Source organism: Hemicordylus capensis, chromosome 4 (genome assembly GCF_027244095.1).
Source record: "Hemicordylus capensis ecotype Gifberg chromosome 4, rHemCap1.1.pri, whole genome shotgun sequence".
Classification (NCBI taxonomy): domain Eukaryota; kingdom Metazoa; phylum Chordata; class Lepidosauria; order Squamata; family Cordylidae; genus Hemicordylus; species Hemicordylus capensis.
This window is the reverse complement of record NC_069660.1, coordinates 97,536,675-97,563,622: the sequence shown is the minus strand read 5'-3', so window position 1 is coordinate 97,563,622 and position 26,948 is coordinate 97,536,675. Positions and strand designations below refer to the sequence as shown.

The 26,948-nt window shown below is 42.9% G+C and overlaps 1 long non-coding RNA gene across 3 annotated transcripts in view; it reads right to left on the bottom strand.

Moving 5' to 3' along the window:
- The window catches only part of LOC128324581 (uncharacterized), a 67,469-nt gene that overhangs the window by 24,062 nt on the left and 16,459 nt on the right, over window positions 1-26,948 (bottom strand). The window contains exons 2-3 of one of the 3 annotated variants that reach the window (XR_008306952.1): window positions 13,385-13,539; window positions 12,791-12,903 (exon numbers count right to left, since the gene is read on the bottom strand). This is a non-coding gene — a long non-coding RNA (uncharacterized LOC128324581). Of the gene's footprint in view, window positions 1-12,790; window positions 12,904-13,290; window positions 13,540-26,948 lie in introns of those variants that run through there. The other 2 variants (XR_008306954.1, XR_008306953.1) reach the window with 2 other exon arrangements.

Sequence of the window (26,948 nt, the reverse complement as noted above, 5' to 3'; positions counted from 1 at the left end):
TGAGTCTGTACCATAAACTTCAATAAATCGACCGTTCCTCCATAGCAATGTCTCCGTGTCTCCTTGTGGGGTCTGGGCACAATAGATGCTGCATCAGATGGATCCTTGGTCTGATTTTGCCGAGCTCATCATATGCTCTTGTATGTCAGTTTCTTTGTCTTCTGGCCATATGCTCCATTCAACTTTACCTTAGGCTTAGCTATTCAAACTAAAGAGGCACTCCTTCCTTCCAGCTCCAGCTCCCCTGCAAATACTGACTAATACTTATTCACATGCAAATGACCCCCAAAGGACCCACACAATCACCATTCTTCCTTGTATTTCTGGGAAGCCCAGGCCTCCACTTTTGAAAACATTTCACCACATTAGAAATACCATTCAAATGTTGCAAGTAATAAACTGTAATGGGAAGCAGATGCCTCTCTATACCTTAGATTAGGATCTATGTTCACTATGATAGGTTTTATCTCTTGTATATGGGGCTAATGGAAAGTGCCAGTGATAATTTCCCCCTCCTCCTCATAGGCATTATAATTGCTTTAACAGAGGTAGTCAGGGAGTGATAAACAATTAAACACAACAATGGAAAATTTTCACAAATAGTGCTTTGTGCAAACAGGAGTTGCTCTAATCTCTTCGTTGTGTGCTCCATGTTGGAGCCTCAGAGAGCTCCGTTGATTAAGGCCCATGTAGTCAGGATCAGAGTGCAAACGTCTGTTCTAACAGTGTAATATATTTAAAACAGAAGTGTCATAAAGGACAAGTGCAGTGAGAAACTTTAGAACAGGGACTCATTAATAAACTGCATTCCATTGCTTGGAGTTTGAATTAGGCCTATGTGCAAATATTTAGTTCTGAATAGCTGGATCAAATAATTTGCATAGCCCCGCTGGCACCTTGCAGAGCTGAATGTTCCCAACATGTGCCTCCAGATAGGGCCAGATAGGACCCAGATCCCTAATTGATTCCCTACTGGTTCCGAGGTCCCTTATAAAAGAACAAAGCCTCTCAGCACTCCAGCAAGATGTTGGAAGGCATGCTGGGAAGTCGAGTGCCTTCCAAACTTGCCCGTGCTTTCCTGAAAGAGCTGTGCAGGGAATGTTGTGAAAGGGACTTCACTTATTCACCAATAATCAGAGGAGTGTCCAATTGCCTTGGGATTTTTTGGGTGGTAGGCACCCCTGTCTGTCTACCACCCACCCCGCTTTTGTGCCCTAGGTGCTCCACAATAGGGGATATGGACTGGTTTGGGTCCCATTATACTCAATGAAAAAAATAATTTAAAATATTTCAAATATTCATAAAAAATCATAGGGGTGTCTGATTGCTTCAGGGTTTGCATGGTTGTTGGCACCCATGGGTGCTCCACAAAAAGCAATAATGGCCTGGTTCGAGTCCCATTATATCATATGAGAAAAAAATAAAAATAATTTTCAAAAATTCATTAAAAAATTGTACGAGTGTCCGATTGCTTTGGGGTTTGGGTGACAGGTACCCCTGGGTGCCAGCTACCATCCTACCAATTTTTGAGTGTCTGAACTGGTCAGAACCAGTCCGAACTGGTCCAAATAGAACCATCCCCGGTTCGGTTCGAATTCAAACCTGCAGCCCGAACCTGAGGGCTGGTTTGGTTCGGATCTGAACCGCCGAACCGCCCCGGTTTGGATCTGAACCGGTTCGGATCTGAACCGGTTCGCACATCCCTATAAACCAGTTAAGAGTTCAGTTGTCACCTCACCACACAGGGAAATACCCCTTTTAGCTGTGGCAGCAGATGTAGAGGGTTGCCCAGCACTAGGTATAGTGGCATCATATGTGAGGAAAGCAGGGCAGAGCTAGGCAGTTTCATCCTACTTTCATGAAAAGCAAGGTAAAATCTGCTTGCATCAGAGCCTAGTTGGTGTAGGGCTTTGCCAGCATTAGGAGAACATCTGTATATAACCACGCCGCTGCTGGGGAAACGATATCCACTCTGGTCATGCAAAGTGCTTCCACTCAGTTTTGGCTGATTTCCCTAAGCCACATCTCACGCTATTCTAACTAGTCTCCAAACTCTAAGCAGCTACTTTTGAGGTCATACAAGGAGTCATGGTGAGGAGGGGATGGGAAAGTTTCCCAGATCCAACCCACTGTCTTTCTAGTGCCAGCCCACAGCATTTCCTTGCCTGAAATAGAGCACCAAGTGGGGCCCCTTCACTTCCCTCTCTTAGAGGGGAACAGAAGGGACAGCTTTGCATGCAAAAGTGTCAAAGATATACAGCAGAGCCGCCAGTTCCTGTGGAGTGCACTCTTCCATTATAGCCACTGCTTCCATAAGGTCTGAACCTGCTGATGTCGGGTAGAGAATGTAAGTAGCCCATCTCAGTCTGACTTTGCCAAGCCAACTTAAGATGTCTGGTCCTGAATGTCAGGCTGAGGTGGGTTACTGACAATCTCTACCCGACACCGGCAGGTTCAGATGTCATGGAATTGGCAGCAGTAGCAGGAGCCCATGCTTGGCGTCAACCAGTGGCTATTGCATACTTACTTGTTTATGTGTGAAACTGCCCAACTGAAGAAACTGGGAGGTCTAAAAGGAAAAAAGGAAGGAGGTTTTTCTATTACCTCCCCCTCCTTCCTTCCTTCCAGATCTCTCCCATTTCCTTCCACTTCTGTTAAGAAGGGAAGAGGAAGAGCCGCATGGTGTCATTTCACCGTCCTTTCTCTGCACATACCATCCATGTGGGGGAGGCTGCTTGGCGGGTTGCCATGCCGGTCCTGAGAACTGGTCCACAAGCTGACACCCAAAGCAGCCCACTTTACCCTGCTTTGTGTTAAGGTGGTTGTGGCTTATACAGAATGTGTAAGCCACCTTAAGACCATATTACTAGAAAGATGGGATACTTAAAAAAGAATTAATGCATTCATAATTTGTACAAAGGCATCTGTTGTCCAATTTTAGAACCATGAAGAAGTGACCCAGCTGCAGCTTCATCACTAAGCCTTTTTGGCTTCTGCATGGTGTGTCACAGCATGATTTAGCTAACACTGTTTGATAGAGAAGGGGAAAGGGACAGGTGACATGTACAATAGATGTGATAACTATCTTACTGGGAAAGAATGATGTCTTTGGGCCCCCTGCAAAAGAGGCACCTTTTAAAAGTGGTGATTCTCTCTTTATTAGCAGGGGGAGAGCAACCGGCCCTATTCATCTGCATCCCAAAATCCTTCCAGTGGCTGTTGCTGGTGTCTATCTCATGTTACTTTTTTTTTCTTTTTTAGATTGTGAGCTCTTTGGGGACAGGGAGTCATTTAATTTAATTCAATTTATTTATTGACTGGCTGACTGACTTATATCTATATAAACCGCTTTGAGAACTTGTATTGGAAAGCAGTATATAAATATTCATCGGATTCGTATTTGCATCCACAAGTCCTTTTATTGGATGATGGTGGCAACCCAAAGCCTGAATATTAGCCCTGGCCCTTTGCATGTCTCCCTAGTTGTTCAGTATCTGTTGAACCGATATGGATCCATTAAGTGTAGCAAGCAAGAGTTTACAATCCAAAGTAATATAAAGAATTGAGACTTTTTTTCCTGCCTTAATAGCCATGGCACAATAAATCCCAACCATTCATCCTCCTGTAGCCCCTGGTATTATAAAAATGAGATTATGTAATATTTACAGTGATATTAATATAATCAATCAGCGTCAGCCGGCAGAGATGTGAGAGCCGACAAAACCCACAAGGGAAGAGTGGGGAATGGGAAGCACAAAGCGGTCTCTGTGATGGTCAGGGAGGGATGCCAAATATTTTCACTGTTTCCCAAACTAATAAGCTGCAGGGGGGGAAAGAACCACAATCAGCTCTACTTTAGTTCATTAAAAATAATTAACTTGACTGGGGAATGGCTTTCCCACTGATTCCAATGCTTGCCCAGTCCTTAAAGAAATAATATCCAGCTCTTTGCCCTAGAAGGGTGAGGCACCTCCATTCACACCAGTTGCAAGTGTGGTATGCTATGGTTGGGGCTGAAATGCTGAAAGAAGCTAAAACCATAGGCTGGCATACAGACAAAGGAGGCACCAGTGCAGTGAGAGAGCTGCCTAACAGAATGTCTATGCAGCAAGGAAGTGGCAGTTTTTGACACCCTCCCCTCCCCCAGGAGCTTTCCCAGACATATGGCTTTACTGTGGCAAGAAGGGCCTAACGTTAGCCATTTTGAGCACTGCACTAAACTGCTACTTTTTAAGGACGCATAACGTCGCTGTAAATGGTTCTTTCTTATGAACACACACACACCCCCCACCGCCAGCCTATGTGTATAGGAACTGCGTTCAATCACAATTTGGAAAAGCTCCTGAAAGCCTTAATTAATTAATTAATTAATTAATTAATTTTATCAAATTTGTACACCACCCTAACTTTTGTCTCTGGGCAGTTAACAATAGCATAAAACAAGTTAAAAACATATACAAAAACTAAAAACAATTTAACAATTTAAAAATAAACCAGAAATTAAAACCTAAAAGTTTAGGAAGCTGAGAAAGCTTGGGCGAAAAGATGGGTTTTCCAGTGTTTTTTGAAAATTGCCAGAGATGGGGAGGATCGTATCTCATCAGGGAGCGCATTCCACAATCTCGGGACAGCAACTGAGAAGGTCTGTCTCTGTGTAGCCACCAAACGAGTTGGCGGTAACTGGAGATGGACCTCCTCAGATGACCTCAATGGGCGGTGGGGCTCGCAGTGAAGAAGGCGCTCTCTTAAATACCCAGGGCCTAAGCCGTTCAGGGCTTTATAAATTATAACTAGCACTTGTATTTTGTCCGGTAACCTATTGGTAGACAGTGTAGCTCCATCAGTAAAGGAGTAACGTGGTCTCTCCGAGATGACCCAGAGACCAACCTGGCTGCCAATCTGAAGCAGCTGAAGTTTCCGGACTACATACAAAGGCAGCCCCACATAGAGCGCATTACAGAAGTCAAATCTGGAGATTACCAACAAATGTACCACTGTTTTGAGGTCATTGGTCTGGAGAAACGGGCACAGCTGGTGTATCAGCCGGATAGAAAGCACCCCTGGCCACCGCCTCAACCTGAGAAAACAGGGAGAGGTGTGAATCCAGAAGTACTCCCAGACTGCAAACCTGTTCCTTTTGGGGAAGTGTGACCCCATCTAAAACAGGTAGATCGACATCGTCTCTAGAGTTCTGACCCTGCACAATAAGTACCACCATCTTATCTGGATTCAGCTTCAGTTTATTCTCCCTCATCCAGCCCATTACTGCTTCCAGGCAGGCATTTAGGAAGGCTATGCCAGCTCCTGAAGAAGTTTACATGGAGAAGTAGATCTGGGTGTCATCAGCATATGGTAACACCCGGCTCCAAATCTCCTGACGATCTCTTCCATCGGTTTCATGTAGATGTTAAAAACCATTGGAGAAAGTACGGAGCCTTGAGGGACACCATACTTAAGCTCAGATTTTGAAGAGCAACAATTTCCAATCGACACCACCTGGAATCTATCTGAGAGGTAGGAGTGGAACCACTGTAAAACAGTTCCTCCCACCCCCAACACCCTCAGACGTTCCAGAAGGATACTATGGTCGATAGTATCGAAAGCCGCCAAGAGATCCAAAAGGACCAACAGAGTCACACTTCCTCTGTCAATTCCCAATTGGAGATCATCCATCAGGCCAACCAAGGCAATCTCCATCCCATAGCCCACCTGGAAACCAGTTTGAAATGGACAGCCTCCAAATATGTCCCTGTTTAACGTTTGTTTGCATTTCACCTCTCCAGTACCTTACTGCTTGGGGAGACTCACAAAGAGAATATTAAAGCATTGTTTCTTTTGCAGTGCAAATGATTTGCCATTACAAATGTGTGCTATATCTACAGAAGATATTATTAAGCTCAAGTTGTTTGTGTGGTCCAACAAATTGCTGAGATTGGTCTCAGCTGAGATAATTTCCAACTTAAAATTTTTATTGAGTGTGAAGATGTTAAAAATTATCACTAAGACGAACATGATGTTGGAATACATGATGACTAATGCACACATTTCGAAACATTTTTTTTCTTCATATCCTTTGCTGGGAATTTCTTTTTGATCTGGTTTGTCTAGCTTGCCCTTATTTGTCTCCCAGTGAGGTATAGCACAATACCATCTGGTGCATGACGGTATCAGCCATTCAGAATAACCAACTTACTTGGGTAGTCTTGTTCACTTATTTGACAAATATTTGGCTCCTTTCCCCCTGGCCAGTGTCAGGGCTCTACATGCCACACTCTATAAAAAACTTGAAACTGTCTAAATTCAGTTGCATCAGGCTTATGGTCCGAGAGCCCTAAAGCAAATCTTGGCAGTTGCTCTGCAAATACACACACACACACACACACACATATCATAGCGCGCTCTCTCTCTCTCTCTCTCTCTCTCTCTCTCTCTCTCTCTCTCTCTCTAATTTATTTATTTATTTATTTATTTATTTCGGTCATAGACCAGTAAAATAAAATAAAAACAGATAAAAATAAAAATAGCAAAACAACAATAGAAAATTCATTACACCATGTGAGTCTGCATTTGACATATTATATAACAAAATTTAGCCACCATATATACAACATCAGAATTTAGGTTGGTAAGCAAGTAATTTAAATAAAATTCATCTTGATGACCAGGGAAATTATTCAAGAGCGAGGCTATTAATTTACATCTTACTTCTCTACAGTGATCGCAGTACAACAGGACATGAGCGGTTGTTTCGATATGGCCAGATCCACATGGGCACACTCTAGATACACTTGACGTGCCTGCAAATCTTCCAAATAAGACTGCTGTAGGTCATTTAGTCGGGCGAGAGTAAGAGCTCGCCTGAACTTTGGTATCAAGATACTACTTAAATATGGAGCTGGCTTAATCTCAGTGTTCTGACTTCCAAGATATATACCACTCGGTAAATTTGCCTGTTCCATTTGCAATTCTACATCCTGTATGTGCTGAATAATCAAGCGCTTAGCTCGATCAAATCCTAGTCTGGTTATCTCCACTAGGGAGAATCCATATGCTGATAATTTTTCCATGATTCCTAATTCCCAATTAGATTTAAAAGGATCCTCCAGGATAAGATATGCCAACCCAACCTTTACACAAGCTTTAGCCAGAAAAGTATAATGGCTTTCCAGTAGCAGGATTCAATTGTGGTCATTCCCACCTCTCTTCTAATGACAGAATTTGAGACACACCTTGGAAGTTGGAGTATACGTCTTATAAATTTAGTTTGCAAAGATTCGATCAAGGCAAAATTAGTAAATGTACCTAACTGTGCACCATACATAATTTGCGGAAGTACTTTGGCAGCAAATAGTTTTAATGCAACTGGTATATACCTATCTCCACGTGAAAAGTGAAATGACTTAATTAAGTTAATTGAGGTTTGAGCACTCTGGATAATACGTTTTTGGTGTACATACTATATATACATACTCATATATATACATACTCAAAGGTAGGATTTTTTCAGCCTGTGTTTGCTTTTGGAAGTCTATGTATGTGCACACACACATGTACATGGTTTGTTTTAATGGTCATCTCAAATATCTAGTCTTATTTTACTCCACTAATTAAAAATTAACTCAAAATAGCAGTCATTTGTATTTTCTATGCAAGTGTGCAAATTCCTTTGGGAAAGAACAAAATCTGATACAAAAGGAAGAAATTAATAGCAAACAACATTCTACTCATTGGCCTAAGAAAATTATCAGCCAGACAGAAGCATGGAGCTGTGTGTTTGTCTAAGATGCATTTAATTGTGCCTAAAGAAGAGAAACAGCCACATTCAGTGCCTGAGCTCCTCAGCCAGACACTGCAAAAAAGAAAAGCATCTTTTTCACGTTAGTAGTAAAAGTATAGGGGGGAAATCCCTGTTAGCTGAATCCTAAATGTGAAATGTGTTTCAACTGGAGAATAATAAATTTGTGGGAGGTGGTGTCTGTTTCTCAAGGAGAGGCCTCCTCCATCACTCACACAGCTGGCCAAGAACAGCCAGTCATTAACAGAGTTCTTTTTGGCCAGACTTAGGTCAATCAACGTAAATCAGAGCAGTAGCTATGAAGCAGAGGATGAGGGCTAAGGAATTCTTAGTAGTAATGAATGAACTCTCCTTGCCTCACTTAAAAAATCCATTTGATTGTTTCAAGCTGTCTCTGTGAATACTCAAACAAATTAGTTTTTTTAGGATTCTCAAGGACATTTTTTTAAAAAAAATAAATAGTGAAGCACCCACACCTTTCCCTGATAATTCCTGTTAGTTTCCTCCTTCCCAAGCAAAACAACAAACCCCATCACTTTATTTTTACGAAGATGGAGGAAGGAAGCAGGGATGGGAAGGGCTCTCTTCTTAGCTGAAAATGATGCTCATGAACATGCTTAGAGCATTGTATGAGCGTAATTTCCTTCAAGAGAGTATGGGATTTGTAGTTTTAGCTTCCTTCTTCATTGAATTAGAAGCCAGAGGTAGTTACAAATCCCATGTTCCTCGGACATAATTTCCTTCAGGAAAGGCTGCCTAGTAGTGGGGTGAATTGCATTTTCAGCTGAATCTAAATTTGAAGGCGTCTGGATCAAAACTCAGTTTTTCAAGTATTCTCAAGGGCAGCTTAAACAAACCAGTCAGTGTGGTACACATACACTCTCTTGCCATTCCTCTCTTTCTAAGCTGAAAAGAAAAGAAAAGAACAGAAAAGAAAAGAAAAGAAAAGGAACGCACCCTGACTTTTAAAAAGGTGGAGGTGGTACTCTAGTTGGGAGAGAATTATTTTTATTGTTGTTAACCACCCAGGGATGTAAGTTTGGGTGGGGTATAAATTTGATAGATAGATAGATAAATAAATAAATAAATGGGTAGGGATGTGCAAAAAATTTCGGGCACAGAACGATCTGTGCCCGAAACGAGCAATTTCGGGTGATTCGGGTCCGAACCGAATCACCCCCGATGCCCCCCAATATTTTTCGGGCCCGAGCCAAATCACCCAAATTTAGGGCCCGAAAAATTCGGGTGATTCGGGATGACAGCTCTTTGAATTTCCTGCCTTTTTGCATCCATTGATTTGAATGCAAAAAGGTCTGAAGTGATGTCAGCCCGAATTTTGGGTCCCAGGGGCAAAATAGTGGTGTGGGGTGGTAGTGCCTAATGGTTGGAGGCTACCACCCCAGTTTCAGGGGAATTGGGCAAAGGGCTGATTTTTTGGGAATTTTTGAAGTTTTTGTGTCTTTGGGGCAGATTGGGGGCAGAAAGTGGAATGGATCTGCCCCAAAAGAGTGGGGTGGGGTGGTAGTGCCTAATGGCTGGAGGCTACCACCCCAGTTTCAGGGGAATTGGGCAAAGGGCTGATTTTTTGGGAATTTTTGAAGTTTTTGTGTCTTTGGGGCAGATTGGGGGCAGAGAGTGGAATGGATCTGCCCCAAAAGAGTGGGGTGGGGTGGTAGTGCCTAATGGGTGGAGGCTACCACCCCGATTTCAGAGTGATTGGGCAGAGGGCTGAATTTTGGTGAATTTCTGAGGTTTTTCTTCATAAGGTGCTGTGTGCTAGATTGATTCATTCATCATACTCAACTTTCAGACCCCACTCTCACTTTTTTACACTCTCATTTACTATGAGTATGATGAATGAATCAATCTAGCACACTGCACCTTATGAAGAAAAACCTCAGAAATTCACCAAAATTCAGCCCTCTGCCCAATCACTCTGAAATCGGGGTGGTAGCCTCCACCCATTAGGCACTACCACCTGACCCCACTCTTTTGGGGCAGATCCATTTTCTGCCCCCAATCTGCCCCCAAATCACAAAAACTTCAAAAATTCCCAAAAAATCAGCCCTCTGTCCAATCCCCCTGAAATTGGGGTGGTAGCCTCCACCCATTAGGGACTACCACCCCACCCCACTATTTTGGGGCAGGTCCACTTTATGCCCCCAATCTGCCCCAAAGTCACTAAAACTTCAAAAATTCCCAAAAAATCAGCCCTTTGTCCAATCAGCCTGAAATTGGGGTGGTAGCCTCCACCCATTAGGCACTACCACCCCACACCACTCTTTTGGCCCCAGGGCCCATTTTGCTGATCTGAATCGATTCGGATTCGGATTTAATCCGAATCTGAACCAAATCGGGGGTGATTCGGGTCAGCAGAATTCGGGCACAGAACAGAACAGGGGCGATTCGGTTCGGGTCCTGAACCGAATCACTGAAAACCTGAATTTCACACCCCTATAAATGGGGGCATTTACCTCTGAGTTCACTTTGTGCATTTGCCTCTTTATTGATTTTTACTGTGTGCTTACATAAAGTATAAATGTTATATTTTAAAGCCTTTACATTTTCTGACTGCTTAAAATATTTGCCACATCTCTCTTTCCTTTCATTTCCCCCTATTTCTCCTTCAGATATTATGCTTAATTGTATTTTATTCTGGATACCTCTATGTTTTCTCTTTTATTGCATGTATTACTATTTAGGCATGTGCCGAAATGTGATCTGGCTTCCAAATGGCGGTACAATCCCTTTAAAATCGAGGGCTTACCCAGCCCCTTTAGTGCGGAGGAGAGCAGGTCCATCCCTGCTCCTCCTCTGATCGCTGTCACTGCAGTAATCCTAGCACTCCCCCCAGTTATGCCCATGTGCTGGCAGCACTCTCCCCCAGCAGCCTGCGTGTGCCACATGCCAACTAAATATCTGCCATGGTGACCACGCAAATGGCCACCGCTGCTGGGAGAGAGTGCATCATGCATGCATGGAGACCATGTGCGCTCCAGTGTTGCATGCAGACTGCTGGAGAAGAGAACTGACCTTGATTTTAAAGAGATTGTGCTGTGATTCGGAAGCCAGATCACGTTTTGGCACATCCCTAACATGAAACAGATATTTAGCTGGTGAAAAAATTTCCCAGAATGTCAATGTAGGAAAAGCTTTACCTGCCAGTTTCTGCCTGTCATGCAGCTATTTAAGGGAGAGGAGCCTTGCTAGCAAAAGGTAAAGTAAAGTAAAGTAAAGTAAAGTAAAGTAAAGTAAAGTAAAGTTGTGCCCCCTAATTAGGTTTAAAAAAATTGAACACATTTTCCAGTTATTAAGTAGTTTGTTCTAGCCTGTCCTGCCCTAAGTGTGGGAAATCATTTATATATCACTAGTATTTTTAAGCCCGTTTAAATAACGGGCTCTAGTGTGTGTGGGGTGCTGCTCTTGTGTATTTTGTATTGTGTATTAACCGAAAAGAGGCAGCTGTTGGCACTGGGTTGTTTCTGGGAGTGTTTTGGGAGGGGGCCTCATACCTTCTGCCCTTCTGCGCAGCAAGCCATGGCTCTCTCTGCCCCAAGGATTTTTAGGATCGCAGCAGCATTAGCATCACAGTCACACCCGTTTCTCGTGTGTGAGAGTGGCAACAGTGGTGGCAACGCTGACAGCGCAGGGGGCAGTGGCAGCGACGGGGACTGAGTGCGGCCGCAGCTTCAGGAGGCGGAGGAACAGCAGCAGTGGCGGGGCTGGCTGGGTAAGGCGAGGGGCCGGGCTTGGCTGGGCTCGGCTCAGCAGGGCAAGCGACACTCGCGGGAAAGCAAAGCAAGGCAGGAGGCCGCGGCGGGTTCCCTTTGTGTGGCCGCGGAGCTGCTGGCGGGGTCCCTTCCCTTCTTTGCTTCTTCCTCCCCAGAAGCGGCTTGTTGTGTCATTCCCTTCACGCCCCGCGCCACCCACCGACCTCCTCCGCCTCCGTCTCTGCTCTCCCGGTCCCTCCGTGGGCCCGTCTTTTTACTTTTTTCCCTCCCCGCCTGTGTTTTTTTTTTGTTCCCCGCTGCTCTCCCAGTTCCCCCATTGCCGCCTCAGCCCTCCCGGTTCCTCCACTGCTGCCTCAGCCCTCCCGGTTCCCCCGCTGCTGCCTGTGTCCTCCAGGTCCCCCTGCTGTCTCTGAACATGGCCGCCGGTGTCTGGGCGGCCGTATCTTTCATGGTCGTTCTGGGCATGCACTCCGCGCATGCCCACAACAGCCGAGAAAGACACGGGCCGAGAAATGACACAGGATCACTCTCAAGGCTTTTATTATAGAGGATTCTTAAGGAGTTATTTCCCAAACGACATGAGTGCTGCAGAAAGCTAGTGGCCATCAAGCTACAAACTGCTCTGGTTTACAAAGAATTAATCAGAATGTGAATGTTGACCATTTTTTCTTGTGTATGCCTCACTCCAGCATATGCAATGAGTTTGTGTAAAGATGGATTTCTTCACCCTGATCTGCTATATCAGACCTAGACTGCCATGGCAGAGGGGGTAGAACAATAATTTCATCTGGCAATGCAGACATCATCATTGGGATTACTTCACCTTATGTGCAAGAAGCGATTTATCAGCAGGTGCTTTCATGGTTATGTCTGTGGGGTACATTTAATGCTGGCCTCTGGGGTGAATGTCTGCTGAGTTTAAGATCAGCCAACCTGGCCTAATTACAGGGTCTGAACTACTGCTGAAATGACAGGATGCATTTCGTGTTTTAATTCGCCCTTTGGACAGAGCGTTCTTATAATTCAGCATCTGCCAGTGAGAAATCAGCTTGACCATAAGGTTATCAATTGTTAACAAACATGTTTCAGGCCTATAAGATAGAACAAGAAAAAATGTTTTTAAATCTTCTGTTCTTCAACTAACGGAAAGCAAATGTAAACCTTAAGAGGTTTTTCTACTACTTTAAGACCTTAGATCACTTTCTGTCAACAACCACAAAAAAGTGAGGAAACATTAACATATATTTTAAGAGAAGCACCTGACCGTATCTCTCTTCTCTAGGCCTGTCCTCTTCTGTTTCACAATTTAGAATTTCGCTTTGTGCCATGCGAGATGTTGAGAATGCCCACTGAGGACTTCATATCTGTGTTGTTTTACTAATGAGAACAAAGAGCTAGGGTTACAAACCACATCCTTCTGTCAAGCCCAGCAAACCAAATATTATAAAATGGCAGAGTCTGAAGTACATAAATATAAAGCTGTGGGATAATGGTTGAGGTTTGGTGCCAGGCCTTTCTGCACTAAAAAGGATTTTATGGAAGGAGAGTTAAGGGCCTCTGACGTAACATAAATTGTGTTTGGGGGTATAGCAGAAAGTGTGTGCCTGGTATCTCTATGTATCCTTGCACATTAGGTCTTTAAATGTAAGCAACAGGGCTGCCAAACAATTACAGTGTTTAGAGAAGCTGATGGCCTACATCTGTTTAAAATACTACTCGGTGTTTAGACTGATGTGATTGAAAACACTCTGCAAAGAGTAAGTATAAATTTGCCAAGCTTGGGGTTTTTTTAAAAATCATTTTTTTAGGAATAGAACTCCTTTATCATCGGATATAGTGATTAACCATTAAAATATACCAGAGCTCTCAGCGTTGTTGAAGGACTGCAGATCATGGGTCTTTCCGCCAAGGAGAAGGTGCTGTCCCAATAAAGAGCAACTGTCTTGTCAAAGCATTCTTCTGCCATTCAAGAAATTCTGAGTTTCAAGCACTTCCCATGCTCTGGAAGGACATCTGCAAGACCAGGAGCACATCACTGATGGTCAAAATCATTTCTGATTTTGCAAAGCCCTTCTGGGGTGAGGGGTGGGGGCACCTGGAACCCTAATGGCTCTTTTGCAGCAGCTCACACACAGGGGGAATAGGGGAGTTGTTCAAAGACTTCCATCACACCCCTCAGTTCCTCATTAGACAGGATGTCAGTCATTGTCTACTGCTTCTGTTACAGATACTAACATGCTTTGTATGTAGAGCAGCCATTTTGACAGCGGAGTGTGCATTTTAGGATCTGTAGGATGGCTACTGCACATAGAGGTGGAAGAAGCCGTCAAGAGTTATCTTGGATGGTTAACTCCAGAGAGGCACATCTCCATGATTGAATTTGCTTGCATTTAAAGTATAATAGTGTTCATTACATAAGTATCGGTCTGTTTGTCTGTCTATCACTATATAAACCACTTACAATTATATTGCTTTATATATTTTTTAGTAGCTGGTTCTAAAATCTAGTCTCTCATGCTTGTACCTGCAATTAAGTGGAGTTAAAAGTGCACACTACGTGATAGAGGTGCCCCAGTTTAGCAGAAGCTTGAGGGTCATGTATGTATGTATTGGATTTCTATACTACCTAGTATAGAAATCTCTTGGCAGTGTACAGAATTAAAACATAATATAAAACATTTAAAATTCATAAAAAGATAGAAATCATTTTAGATAAAAACACACATTAAAATTTAAAATTTGATCTCAGTTGTAGGCCTTGGAAAATAGGTATGTCTTCAAGGTCCTTCTAAAAACAAACAGAGAAGGAGGTGCTCTTATTTAAGAAGGGGGTGCATTCCAAAGCCCTGGGGCAGCCACAGAGAAGGCCCAGTCCCGAGTTGCCACCAAACGAGTTGGCGGCAATGGCAGTTGGACTTCTCCAGATGATCTTAATAGGTGACAGGGTTCACGACAGAGAAGGCACTCTCTTAAATACCCTGGACCTAAGCCATTAAGGGCTTTGTAGGTAATAATCAGTACTTTGTATTTTATTTGGAAACATATCGGCAGCCAGAGCAGTTCTTTTAGAATCGGTGTTATATGGTCCCTTCTGGTAAACCCAGAGACTAATCTGGCTGTCACATTGTGTACCATTTGCAGTTTCTGAACTATGTACAAAGGCAGCCCCACATAGAATGCATTACCGTATTCAAGCCTAGAGGTTACCAGCATATGTACCACCGTTTTAAGGTCATTTGTCTCCAGAAATGGACATATAACTAATTTAGCCCTGTTCCTATCATCAGTTCATAGCCACACTGCTAAGCAATTTAAACATTCTGGTTAAATTAACACGGTGACAAATACTACTGTTACTGTGATTGCTGCTGCTACTACTATTTGGTTTATTTAGTAGCAATAATCGTAACTGGGAGCAGAGTTTTGAGTTGTTTAATGAGGTCGTTTTTTCATCTTTTAATCAAAGACACTCTTTTTCATTAGTTAATAGAAATCTCACTATAGATCTCTCGTCAGGCATCATTCCTTGGGTGACACGGAAGTGTTTTAAAATCAACAGTGTTCAGTCATTTTCTAAGTCTTTGTGGGGTCATTTATTTGCTACATTTTTATTTGAAGTAGGACAGGTTTTAGGCATAAAGGACACAGACACTCCCAAACTGGACTCTTGGCTCAGACGCTAATGTAAAGCAAATGCTGTTGCGATGTGGCTGGGATTGGTTATGTTTATTAGATGTCACGTTGACGATTCCAAGATGCAGCTTGTAGACCAGATGAATATTTATTAAGCAACAACACTGGCATAACTCTTTACAGATTATAGAACTATTGTTTTGAGTTATCCCTGTGGCTTTGCTAAGGGTCAGTTCACATGCGTGTATGTATGGTGCTTACAAAATTGTGTGTTTCGCATGCCTGTGATCTCTCGAATATAGTTATCTTTTTCAGCTTCAGCTTATAGGGTTATTTTGATACGCCCTTTGGGGTTCTGTGCATTTAGTCACATATAGGAGATGCTGAAAGGCATCATCTCATATTGCACAGGAGGAGATAATGGTAAACCCCTCCTGTATTCTACCAAAGACAACCACAGGGCTCTGTGGTCACCAAGAGTCTACACCGACTCGAAGGCACACTTTACTTTAGGTCATTATTGGAAACTTTTGGCCTTTTCCAATTTTATTTCTTTAATGCAACACATATGCATTTGTTGTTCATTTGTTGGATAGGACTCAAACATACTGCCTTAGGACAGTGATTCTTCTGTTGCTGAGACAACACATTTTCTCAGCATTAAATCTTAGAAAGAAGGTTGTATTATCCATTCCTCTTTTAGAATCTCAGAATTCTGCCTTTTTATGTTTAAAAAAGTAAGTGCCAGTAATGCCCCTGTAGCAATGCCCCACCATTTTGTTGCTTCCTTTATTTTCCTTTCCTTTAACTTAGTTCTCTGAAGGCTGTCTACTGGTATTCTCCTTCTCTAGCAGTGGAGTCTCACTGCTAGAGGAGAAGAGCCTATTCTCTCTCTCTCTCTCTCTCTCTATATATATATATAGAGAGAGAGAGAGAGAGAGCAGCAAACAGGACAGTAATCCATAGGATATGCATTTATTTATGGATAAATGATATAGTTAACTTTCATTCATTTGGAAATTAATGCCAAGAGTAATGAATAGCATGTGTGTCATTTGTTATCCTCATTCGTCATTGCAATGGGGGTTTACTTTTATACTGTGACCAAGTGACTGGCTTTTTTTTTCTTCCTTTAAACTATTTTAAAAGTGTAGAAGCCAGAGCTGCTTCCAGCACCCTCCTACATGCCACTATGTTTCGACACACCCACCCCCAATGCCCTAGGTTTTGCATCAGCCTGGGGCATTGTGGGGAAACATGACCGCCTCCAGTGCGGGCATTATGTTTTTGTGGAGGCGGTCATGTTTCCTTACAATGCACCATAATGCATTTTTGCTCACAATGCTACAGCTGGGCATTATGGAGAAAAACATGGTGGTAGTGTGGGAGGTGGCTATGCAATGAAGCGCTGCCTCCACTGCCAGAAACAGTTGCAAAAATGATTAGATATAATGAGGAGAGACAGACAACACACACCCCTGCACACACGTAAATGAATAGAGGTTGGTGGTTAATAAAAGAGAGAAAGAGAGAAATAGTAACTCTCTGTCTATTGCTTGTGGACTGGAAATTGTGTGAGGGTCTTGGAACAGGAGTTTGGAGAACTATCAAACACAAATACTATGTGTTTGGGGCACAAACTGATTGATCATTTGGATACCCTTTAATGAAAAGTCTCAGGTGAAGGCTCTAATTAGGAACAAAATAAAATGTTGCAAAGAATGATAAAATGTAAACAACACAAAAGCACAGAATTTGATGTCAGTTACAACATTCAGCAAAAATTATATACAATCCTGAATCAGAAATAAGGACTGCTGATTGACACCGTTTCTTTTAATTTAGCAGGCATCACTAGAAGCACTAGACAGTGCTGCAGGCAGAGCCAGGCCAGGAACATATGATGAAAAAATTAGAGGATACTGCAAGGGTAGTGCAGGATAGCTTGTGGGGGCAGAGGCAGTGGGGGATTATGTACAGAATGATCAAGGATCAGCAGGATAACCAGGGACTCTTGAAGGGGGTACAAGAGAACTTGGAAAAGTCCACAGGCTTCCATCATGAGCAGGTTTGCTCTCCTGACTCAGAGGTTGTGCCCAGCATGGAATACCACTGTGAAGCTCTAATGCAGGTTTTGTTCCAGTAATTTCACATTTCCCTTTTGAGCAGAAACATGCATGAGGCTGTGTAAGACATGCAGGCATTTTCATCACTTAAGCTTTCTAGGGTCCCAAGAGAGTCTGCATAAAATTACCAAACGTTCCTTAAATAAGCACCAGAACAGCCTTCCCCTGCAAATGAAGCCCCTCCACCTTCACTCCCCCCACACTCCCAAAGTATGCATGTAGCTGTTACTGCCCTGCAGGACTGCTTTTGAATACATCCTCATTCTGCTTTGTTTTAGGTCTGGGTGTTACTTTTCCAAAACTGATGAAACCCCTTCCAAAGCAATTGGAACTAATATTAAGTTGCGCAGAACATCAGAATGAATGCTCTTGCCTCTTGTATAGAGTATGTAGAAATCTCACAAATCTATGTTGCCTGCAATGAAGAGTTTTGTGGCACTTTAAAGATTAACTAACCTGTTTATTGTAGCATACATTTGGGCTATGATAGTTTGTACAGTATGTGATAGTACAGCTGGGTTAGTATGTGCAGTTAATCAGAGAGTATGTCCTGTTAAACGCAGACAGGTTTACTTCTGAATACACGGGCACTGAATTATACGGTCTGACTCTTGGTTTTTGCTTCAATGGAATAAATGACTAGCCCTCTGGCTGATGCTGCCTGTTAAAAGCTTGATTCTATATGGTGAGGGTGTGCATGCTAAGGAGAACATATGATCTGGAACAGGGTGCTCACCACCCACTGGAATGGCTTACAGCCAAGTATATATGCAAAAGATTGGTCTGTAAGATGTAGCCTGTTAGGAATGTGGCAATATGGTTCGTGCCCAATACACCCATAGCATCCTTCAAAACTTGGAACAATCTTCAAGGATGGTTTGCTGTAAATAGAGCAGAAAAAGCTTCATCTTCAGGTGTCAGTCATAAGTATTTCACTGTTTGGAGTCTTAACTTGTCCGGTCTTTACACCAGAATTTGACTTTAGACGTACCTCAAGAAAGTGACAGAAACCTGATAAACATAAAGGGGAAAATAAAATCCTTTTTATGAGCAAGAAGCAAAAGTATTTCATTGGAAGTGGGATCAAGAGCTTCCAAATATGTCTGCTTCAATGTGCAGACATATTTTAAGGTAGACTCTTTGCTACCTTAGAGCTGCACTATTAAAGCAGGAAATGACGCACACACTTAGCACTTGTCTTCGTTCCCCCGTGGTTTCTTGTGGACAAGCCTAGTATTTTGCACTCGGCTTGTGCTAGTGCTCAGCTGTGAGTTTACTTGTTCTGAATGAAATGGCAATCCATTTACCAAATGGTTCACAGAGCATAGAATGTCACATCAGGATACTGAGTCACGCTGCATATCACCGTTGGCTCTAAATCAAAATATCACACTGATGTCATTCTAAAACATTTCCCCAGATTAGAAAGTTCTGGCAGTTTTTGGAAGGATTAGTACCAAACCCTCACATGTGCTTCTTTGGAGGTTCAGTCATTCATCACTAATAGGGACACTATGGCTCAGCCCTGAAGGGCAGGCAAGGAGAAAAAGGTCTTCCTTAAAGCCAATAAAACTAAGCATGTTTGCATGCAAAAGTAACATTTTTGGCTTTCTTATTTTAGCATATGTTACAGATATAAAAATGATCAGGCATAGGCTTCTATATAAAGAAAGGCTTACTTTCTCATTTAGTTCCCTGCTAACTGAGCAAAGAGGGACCTTTTAAAAGCGGTGATTCTCTTTATTTAGCAGGGGGAAAGCAACCGGCCCTATCCAACCTCAGCACAGCATCCCTCCCATGGCTGTTGCTGGTGTCTTTCATACGTTTCTTTTTAGATTGTGGGCCCTTTGGGGACAGGGAGCCATTTAGTTTATTTATGAATTTATTTCTGTATAATTTTTCATTGTAAATATTCATTGTATTACTGATTCTAAGCACAATCCACTTATTATTCAGTGGAACTTGACTAGGAAAGATTCACAGTGGGTTGTGTTCTATGACTCTTGTCTTCAACTTAGAAATGAGATGGTGGAAGGGGCGGCATGGGGAAGGAATGAAGAACTCTTCTAGCAGTGTGCTAGAGGGGCACGATATAAATATTTTTAGCAAATAAATAAATGGGGAACGTGGAGGGAATGAATGGGTGGATGAAGGCATATGAATGATCGGGAAAGGTATATATGATAGAAATGTATTTCTTCTGTATTTGTTTTTGTATCTCCCACTCTAGAGTGCAAAGAAGCTTTCAAAAACAATCCCAATGAACTCATAATGCTATTAATAACATAAATATGTTATTTATAACAACATTGTCAGAATATGAATCAGAAAAATCCTGACTAAAATGCCACATTGTGGTCACCCAGAAGCAGCTCATTTAAAAACGGGCCTGGTGGGCCTATCCAAGGAGCATAACACAGTGATGCTCACAAGTGGGAATGTTGGGTAGCCACCTGACACACCTCTGCACTGTAAACAGGGCCTATTCGGATGTCCTTGGAACATAAGAAAGTATGTGCAGGAGAAAGAGGCCCCTGGTGGCGCAGTGGTAAAACTGCCGCCCTGTAACCAGAAGGTTACAAGTTCGATCCTGACCAGGGGCTCAAGGTTGACTCAGCCTTCCATCCTTCCGAGGTCGGTAAAATGAGTACCCAGAATGTTGGGGGCAATATGCTAAATCACTGTAAACCGCTTAGAGAGCTCCGGCTATAGAGCGGTATATAAATGTAAGTGCTATTGCTAGTGCTATTGCTATTAAGGTACTCTGACCCTGATCCAGGTAGGATTTTAAAGGTAAACTAGCCAACCCCGCACAGAGCATCTGTGCGCTCTTTGGGGTCGTTGGTTACCTCTTCTCCCCCACCTTCTGCCCCAGTCTCCAGGCCCATCCACTTCTCCTCCCCACCACCACTTCTGCTCCCCACCCCCCACTTTCTTTCTCTCCTCCTGGGCTTTGCCTCCGCGGCCGGGCTGGGCCCGCCGCCATCTCTGGCGACCAATCCTCCTGGATGCGCCTCAGCCAATCAGGTGCGTCTGCCACTCAGCCAATCAGCTGGGCACTGGGACACACATTCCAAGGCACACCCAGGAGAATTATATATATAGATACCAGAAATGTGCCCAGAAATGTATCGGTAAACAGTGTAGTTCTTTGAGATCTGGTGTAATATGTCTCTGCGCTCAGATAAAAATAATGGCAGCACAATTCTAAGCACTGAATTCTAAGCATTAGAAGTAAATCTCACAGGCTGAGATCTGGACTACTGAAGCGGGTGAGGATTGGAGAGCTTAGCTTGGGCAGCCTTCCTTACCAAGGCTGTGCCCAGTAGGGAGAGGTCATTTGGGGGTTCCTACTTTCCCCTCAGATCACCCTGTAACTAGTAGAAATATGTCCATGAGGGTCATGCAGCCATGTGTCGCAGAGCACTTCCAGGGAAATAATCGATAAGGGGATCAGAGAACCCAAAATCTGAACCTGAGGGTTGAAGTGAGCTTCAGATCTTGGGTTCTCTGAAGCAAATAGGGATGCTGCCTGTGGCCTGAGCTTGCCAGAAGCCTGGCAGGATAGGCAGAGACCATCTACTTCTGAGAGGGCTCAGGGTGAGAGCCTGCATTGCTGTCTGTCTGTTGCTGCTATTGCTGCCTGCCTGTCTGCTCCACTGCTCACTTCCTGCTGCCTATCTTGGAGGTGACCTGTGGGGCTGTGGCTGTTGCTGCTATGAGTGGGGGTTGTGCAGGACTGGGACCCAGGGTGAGTCAGAAGTTCCTGGATACCACCAGCCCAGACTAGCCGACTCTGAGACTATATAGCAGTGCTGCCTGTGGTGGCGGTCCCACCACTGGTGGGGTTGCCACCAAAGGGACGACACCAAAGGTAGTCACCCCTTTGGTGGACCCACTTTGGGGGACAACAAGCCGCCTAGAGATGTACATATCAGGCAGATCATATATTAAATGATACATAAATAAATACAAATATGATAAATAAGTAAATAAACAAGGGCAAGGGCCAGCCCCCCTGGCCCAGGAACGTGTGTGTGTGTGTGTGTGTGTGTGTGTGTGTGTGTGTGTGTGTGTGTGATGGTTATGTGGTAGTGTTGGGCAGGGATTTTAGGTTTTAGCTTCTGTTGTTTTAAGTATTGGGCAAGATTGGTTTTTAATGTGTCTAGGTTTGTCTGGAGATGAGGAGAACGGGGGCATATCCACTGATAATGAAGTGCATGTTCTGGTGTTAAGCCACCTAATGGCGCAGCAGGTAATTGACTTGACTAGCAAGCCAGAGGTTGCCGGTTTGAGTCCCCGCTGGTATGTTTCCCAGACTATGGGAAACAACTATATCGGGCAGCAGCAACATAGCAAGATGCTGAAAGGCATCATCTCATACTGCTTGGGAGAGGGCAATGGTAAACCGCTCCTGTATTCTACCAAAGACAACCATAGGGCTCTGTGGTTGCCAGGAGTTGACACCGACTCGGCACACTTTACCTTTACCTTTATTCTTGTGTTGGGGAATAGAAGAAGTAACACTGGCAAGTCAGCAGGCCGTTATGGGGAAGGGAAATCAGAAATCTACTAGCTGTTTCCTTTTCTGGCTGTCTTGCCAAGTATTTGACCATGGGGAACAGTGCCAACCACCCACAAAGCCTCACCTGGCTTCTTTGTAATGCCAGGGCAGTCCAGTTTAAATCAGAAACCATTCAAGAAGGGGCTGACCTGGTTTGCATCACAGAGACTTGGCTGGGGGAGGCTTGTGGCCCAGTCTGGTCCCAGCTTCTCCCTCCAGGATAGTCTGTTGAGGGGCAGGTGAGGGGTCATGAGCAGAGTGGCTGTAGTCGGTAAGAACATCTCCCTTACCAGGATCCCTAGTCCCTAGTTTGGGGACCAATACATAAATTGTTCAGCTTAGTAACATCCTTAATTGACCACCTAGTGGCAGGACACTGGGCTGAATGAATTGGATACTTGTGGCGCTCAGTAAAGTTCTGCTTCTGTTACTGTGTACTTGCAGAAGATTTGCTTGAGTCATCTAGGGCAGGGATTCTCACCGTTGGGTCCCCAGATGTTATTGGACTTCCATTCCCATAATTCCCAACCAAAGGCCACTGGGGCTGGGGATTATGGGAGTTGAATCCAATAACATCTGGGGACCCAGCGTTGACAATCCCTGCTCTAGAGCCATCTGCTCCTTCAGGGCAGCTTGGGCATACACAGTCTTTCTACTTGAGGCACTCTACAAATTCATTTTTGATTGATTTACGAGAGAAACCACAGTCGGTCCATAACATGGACGTGGTAAGGCCTTCCAGTACTATGACTCTAGAAGGGCTTTATTAGATTCTCAGGGTAGCTAGTTTGAATTACCAGAGAAGATCCATGGAGTTCATATTAGCTTTGCTGTTTTGCCGACCTTAAAGCCTGGATTCTTTTCCAATTGTTAATAAATTGCAATAAGATTTCAGTTTACATTATGGCTTATACAAGATTATGTTGGGCTGTAATGACATTCCCAAAGTAGATGCAATCTCAAAAGCATATGGAAGCAATTCCATATTTACAGATCCTAATATACATACCTCTATATTATAGAAGTAGAAACCATATTTTGATAACACAACCTGCAACAAGTCAAAGAGGTCTTGGCTGTTCCTGGAAAATGAAATTAGTCAATTGTATACTATTCAGTCATGACTAGATCCTGATGTGAGGAGATATTGAAATAACTCTCTTATTTTCCTTTGCAATAGGACTGTGGGGGTGGGGGTGTGATTCAGGAGGGTCAGGCCACTGTGACTCTGAACACTTGATCCTATCATAAACGACACAACCAAAGTTCTTATTGCACACCAAAGTCTGTTTATTTCCTCTAACGTTTAATTCATTTTGATGTGTCTCAGTTAGGAACCCCTAGGGCAGATGAAGTTGGAATTTAAATGTGAGAACATTAAGATCTTAAGAAGAGCCCTGCTGGATGGGACTGAGAGTCCATCTAGTCCAGCATCCTGTTTCTATGAATGGCCGGCCAGATGCCTCCAGGAAGCCAATAAGAGCAAATGGATTGCTCTTTTAGTCAAGTCTACCTTTTAATGTTGTTTTCCTTGACTAGGGTTTGGTTCTTTCCCCATTTTCTACAGATTTCGCCCCTAGGCATTTCCTAGACGCCTGGGCTTGGTACCTATTTTGTAATGTAAATCCAATTTAATTTGCACAGTTCTGCCTGACTGGGGATGTTTTGTAATAAATTCAAGCTCCGTGAAAAATTCCAACCAGGTGATACACTTACAGCCAGTGGCTCCTAAAGCAGCACAAGTTAAAGATCTCAAAAACATTGTCAAAGAGGAGGCAGGTGGCTACCAAAGTGGGCTTGCTTCCACCACCACCACCCCCGCCATCCTCCTTGGAATATTGACTTTTAATTAGCAATGATTAAGCCTTGTTTTTCTATATGATCCCATTTCTGTCTCAAAACCTATTTTGCCCCTTGGTTATTGACACAGTTGGGGAAATTATCCACCTTTGCTTTTTTGAAAATAGTAGGTTTTTCATATATTGCTTTCTACCTAAGGACTATGGTTCTTTCTTTCTTTCTTTCTTTCTTTCTTTCTTTCTTTCTTTCTTTCTTTCTTTCTTTCTCTCTCTCTCTCTCTCTCTCTCTCTGTCTCCCTCCCTCCCTCCCTCCCTCCCTCCCTCCCTCCAGATTAGACCGTACAAGAGGGTCACGGCTTATCTGCTAAGAGTGCTTCTGTACTCCATGTCTTGTGACACCACAGTCCCTACGCTGTTAGCAGGGTGCCGTTCACATTTCAGATGACTTGTTTCAGATTTAATCGCTGAGATTTAGTGCTATTACATATGTACGTCACAAAAAGGTTCATGTATTTTCCTGCTGAAGGATTTTTTGATTGGGGATTATTATGAATACGATCCTGCCAAGCCGAAGCATTGTACCGCAGTTGTAGCAGGTAATCTGGAAAGCACCCCTGCTTTCTTTTTCTTTCTTTCGATGTCTGCTCTGCAAATAATATCACTTTTATCTGGTGCAATCCTTATCTACTACAATACTTTAGGTAATGTTATTTAAAGCTTAATATTTCTATCAGAAACTTAAGGCCAAATGGCATTATTTGTTTTAAGTATGAGATATGCTAACTCGGGGGTGGACAACCTGAGGCTATCCAGCAGCTGTTGAACTACAACTCTCCTCATACCCCGCTGCAATTTATTAATTTATTGAATCCAATTGAAGTAGCACTGTGCAACTTTAGGTGTGCAGTTTTAAGGACTTGCACAACTGCCTTCTTGTACAACCAGGGGGGGCCTGGTATGTGCAGAGCAGTGCCAGCTGATGGCCAACACTGGCACTGTGTTGCACATTATGTTGGCCAGCATTGCATTGAGCATCATGTCAGTCTTTATTTTTATAAACAGATCAAGGAAGGAATGTTGTGTTTTTATGCCTATCTTTACATTATAGTATGCACATACAATGCTGTCCTTCAGTCATGTGAATATTGTGTAATATCTAATTTCAACTAGCGAAAAACACTAGATTTCTATGTCGTTGCTGCTTTTTAAAAACAGATCAGCCCCCACCCCCACACACCTCTGTCTTACAACCATGGAGTGTTATGAAAGATATACTACCAAGTTCAAAAAGAAATAAAAGCACTCCTAGAGAAAAGATACGCTTCATCAGTGAACATGTTTGGAACAAGAAAAAGAGAGGCAACTTGGATTTATTTGTTTTCATTTTTAACACTGTAGATGGTGTAACTGATGAACTTCTGTGGAGTCTCATGGAATCTGACTTGAATCAGAGACATGCCCATTGATTCATGATTTATATTTCAACAGAAGTGAGGAGTTTCACCTCAGCTAATCTCTCTGCATTGTAAAATCTGTCCTAATTGTCAAAGTTCTGTGCTAGAAAATGAGCATTGCTCATGATAATTAAATGAACACTCATCAGACCTTCCACATATCTTTCTTTATTCTAGTATGAAGTCTTTCCAAAGAATAATAGCCTTATATAAAACTATGTACCTGTGGAAATCATAGCCTGGATTGTGTTGTGAAAGGCATGGTTGCCAAATAGGCAAGAGTAACAGTCTAAAACCTTTGCAAATAGCCACAGGAAACACTAATTATATCAGTGATTTATTGGGAACTGAGAGGCGAGCCAAATGCACAGCTGTTGTTAAATGTCTGTGATTAAAGCCATTATGGACATTTTTTTTTTATAAAAGAGTTTATTGCAGAAGCTATAAAATGGCACTTGAGGCTAAAAATGGCTACAGGAGCTCTCTTTGTATTTGTATTATTTTTAACATTTTGAAATTCAGAAGGGAAGACATTCCTCTTACTAAATGAAGCATTAAAAAAATAATTCACACCCAAGAGTGAAAAGATAGAAGTCTATAGTTCCTATTTCCCCCCTTTTTAAAACAGATTTTTTTCTTGCATGTGACGAGTATTTGCCAGTTGCATTATCCTTGATTGTCTTTAGGAGTATGCACTGAAAAAAACTGTTTCCTAGCTTTAGTTGTTTTCCTATGCAATGATCTTCTCATGTCTGTGTATGTTCATGGAATCCTACTCATGGCATTATGGAATTTTTTATTTACTCAATTCCCTGAAGACAATCACAAGATCCACCACTCCCCCCCCCTTTTTTTTTTAGTTGCCAACTTCAGGGTAAATGCCAGGTTCTCTTCCCATGGTCTTTTCTTTACACATTTCTAATACAGGTCTTTATCATCTTCAGATGTCATGCAGAACCCTGGTTAAATCTTGGATCTTCCACATGACATCTCCAAGACCTGAGAGTGCACACACATCCTCCTTGCCTGTACACAAGTCGGAAGAGTTTTGTCTCTGATTGTGTTTAGAAACAAACCAAGATCCATTGTGAGGTCCAAACCAAACAGTCTTGAAATAAACCACCATCCAAATCCAAGGTTTGAAGTGGGTTTTGGAGTGGAGTTTATTTCTGGTTAGCATAAACAAAGATTGGTTGATTTGAACATCATGATCATGACCACTCTTGGTTTGTTTCTAACTATAGTCTGAAGTAGAATTCCCTTGCATGTGGGCAAGGGAGCAGGGAAGTGTGTGCTCTTGAGGGTCACACAGAACTACGATTTCAGCATGATGTCTGAATCCATCAAGAGTGTACTCTCAAATCAGATCACCATAGTTCCACTTCAAATGCTGTCTTTATGACATGGTTGCATCTTTTCTAGGCTGGATCAATTACAATAGAATTTCCAACTGAAACTCCAACTACCCCTATTTACCTAAAAAGGAAGAACACTCAAGCCGGAGCTTAACTAGCTTTGTGCCTTTTCAGTTGCAAGTGCTTCTTCAGTGTCCAAAAGTGTACTTTGTGGCTGAAATATGTCTGTTCCAACATTTATTTTATTAGAGGTTTATAGGCCAGTTTTCAGCATTACTGCTTCTAGGGCAGTGAAGAATTAAAATATTAAAGTCAATACTCCAAACAGCAGTATAGAACACAAAATTATAGCAATGAGTTGAAACTGAAGAGCTCAGCGACAGATTAAAAAGCTTGAGAAAATAAAAGGGTCATTGCCTGGCAATGAAGCTCCCCAAAGGATTTCAGTCTGGTCTAGAGCTGTCAAGTGAGCTGTGAGGTCGTAGTGGAGG